Source organism: Etheostoma spectabile, chromosome 19, assembly GCF_008692095.1.
Source record: "Etheostoma spectabile isolate EspeVRDwgs_2016 chromosome 19, UIUC_Espe_1.0, whole genome shotgun sequence".
Taxonomy (NCBI): Eukaryota; Metazoa; Chordata; class Actinopteri; order Perciformes; family Percidae; genus Etheostoma; species Etheostoma spectabile.
In genome coordinates, this window is record NC_045751.1 from 17,174,609 (window position 1) to 17,177,343 (window position 2,735).

Below are 2,735 nucleotides of genomic sequence, written 5' to 3' on the forward strand. Positions count from 1 at the left end.
AAAAAAAACACCCCACATTAGTAATTTGTTAAAGCAGGAATTCCGACCCATATTTACGTTTGTTGAGACAGGACCCTCCATAGTAGTTATGACAGAGCAAAGCAGGAAGTAAGGTGACAAATTATAAGAGCGCCAAATATACAAATAAGTAGAGATGTAGACAAAAGCTCAATAATGCCAAAAAGGATGGAAAAAAGTCCTAGTATAATATTTCAAAAATAGTGATACAGAAATCATTGTATAGTCTGTCGAATAAAGAATGATAAAAAATTCATGGTATGGCATATAGTGTGTGGAAAATGTTTAAAAAGTCATAGTATTTTATGTCAAAAAAGTCATAGTATAGTATGTTGAAAAAAGTGATAAAAAAAGTCATATTAAATTATGTCGAAAAAGGGATAAAAAGTCAAAGTATTTTGAAGCAACTGATAATAAAGTCATAATATACCATGTTGAAAAAGTCAGACTAAAGTATGTTGAAAAAGGTAATAATAAAGTCATAGAATAGCATGTCTAAAAGTCACAGTATAGTATGTCAAAATAAGTGACCATAAAATTCAAAATATAGTATGTCAAAAAGCCTGATTTAAGTCATAGTATAGTTTATCGGAAAAAGTGATGAAAAAATCAAAGAATAGTGTGTCAAAAAAGTGAAAACAATATTTGTATAATGTGTTGAACAAAGTGAAAAAGTCATAATACAGTATGTCAAAAACGTTGTATAGCATGACAAAAAAAAGTCATAAAAAGTCATTGTATAGTATGTCAAAAAGTCATAGTATAACATGATGAAAAAATTAATAAAAAGTTATAGCATAGTATGTTTAAAAAAGTCATGAAAATGAAAAATGTCATAGATTAGTATGTTGAAAAAGGGGAAAATCAAGTTATAGTATAACATGTCAAACATGTCAGATTATAGCATATTGAAAAAAGTCATTGCATGTCGAAAAGAAAGTGACAAAAAGTCACAGTATAGTATGTCAAAAAAATGTCATAGTATGTCAAAAAATAGATCAAAAAATCATTGTATAGTTTGTTGAAAAAAATCATGAAATATGTCAAAAAGTCACTGCATTGTATAGTATGTCAAAAAAAGTAATCAAAAAATCATAGTATACTGTGTCAAAAAAAGGGATGAAAAAGTCATAGTATGGTATATTGAAAAAAAGTGATAATGAAGTCAAGGTATAGTATGTTGAAAAAGTGATAAGTCATAGTATAGTATGTTGAATAGTCATACTATAGTACGTTGAAAGATTCATAGTTTAGCATGTCAAAACAGTCAGAAAAAAGACATAGTTTTTTGTCGAAAGAAGTGGAAAAAAAGTCACACTATAGTATGTTGAAAAAACACATGGCATAGTATGTGGAAAAAACTCACGGCATAGTATATCGGAAAGAGTCATTGTATTGAATGTCAAACAAATTTATAACATAATATGTCGGAAAAAGTTATAGTATCGTATGTAAAAAAAAAAAGTGAAAATAAGTTATTGTATAATGTGTTAAAAAAAAGTGAAAAAGCCATAGTACAGTATGTTTAAAGAAGTGATAAAAAAGTCATAGTACAGTATGCCAAAAAAAGTCATAGTATAGTAAGTCGATAAAATGTCGAAAAAAAGTGATAGTACAGTAAGTTAAAAAAGGTCATAGTATGGTATGTCGAAGAAGAGGATATAAAAAAGTCATAGTATAACATGTCAAAAAAGTCAGATTATAGTATGTTGAAAAAAATCATAGTATGGTATGTTGAAAAAGTGATAAAAAAGCCATAGCATAGAATGTTGAAAAAAGTGATAAGTGATAAAAAGTGATAAAAAGTCCAAATGAGCCAAACTGAATACACCCTACAGGATTTGAACACCCAAATTTCTGTCTTCCAGTAACTCTCATGGCAACCTCCACTATCTGACAAAAACAGATTATGTTTTCAACATATTTGTCTCTTTCTCTGGTGGACCTAAAATCCTCAAATTTTTATTATAGTAATTACCTTTTCATCTCTTTGAATTACTCATACCCAGAAAGTGGATTTTGAAGCTGAAAGCAAGCTACAGGATTTGAATACTCAACCTTGTGTCTGCCAAGCATTCTCATATCACGCTCAGCTACGTGACCTGACACAGGATGTCATCGTGTTTGGCACGTTTGTCTCTTTCCCTTAGTATATTGGATCTAAAAACTTATAAAGGATTCAATCACTCAACCTTCAGTCTTCCACTTAGACATAAAAGTGAAGATTTCATAGTATAGTATGTTGAAACAAGTGATACTGTAATATATCCAAAAAAGTCATGGTATAATATGTTGAAAAAAGTCATAGAATAGTATGTCGAAAAAAGGGATGATAGAGTCATAGTTTAGCATGTTGAAAAAATCATAGTTTAGCATGTTGAAAAAAGTGAAAAAGTCAAACTACAGTATTGTACTTCTCTTTTAATCTATTTCAAATTCTCATTCCTGTAAAGTAGATAATGAAACTACATGCACCCTGGGACTTGTACTTGAAGCTATTTGACCAGACTGAAGAGTTTAGGTGTTTGGCATATTTGTCTCTTTCACTTAGTATATTTGATTTCAAAACTTTATGAATCATGTAAGATTGGAACACTTAACCTTCTGTCCTCCAATCATCCTCTTATAACTCAGAGATCGGCGTGGCAGTAGCTCAGTCCATAGGGAGTTGGGTTGGGAACCGGAGGGGAACTGGTTCAAATCCCCGTATGGACCCA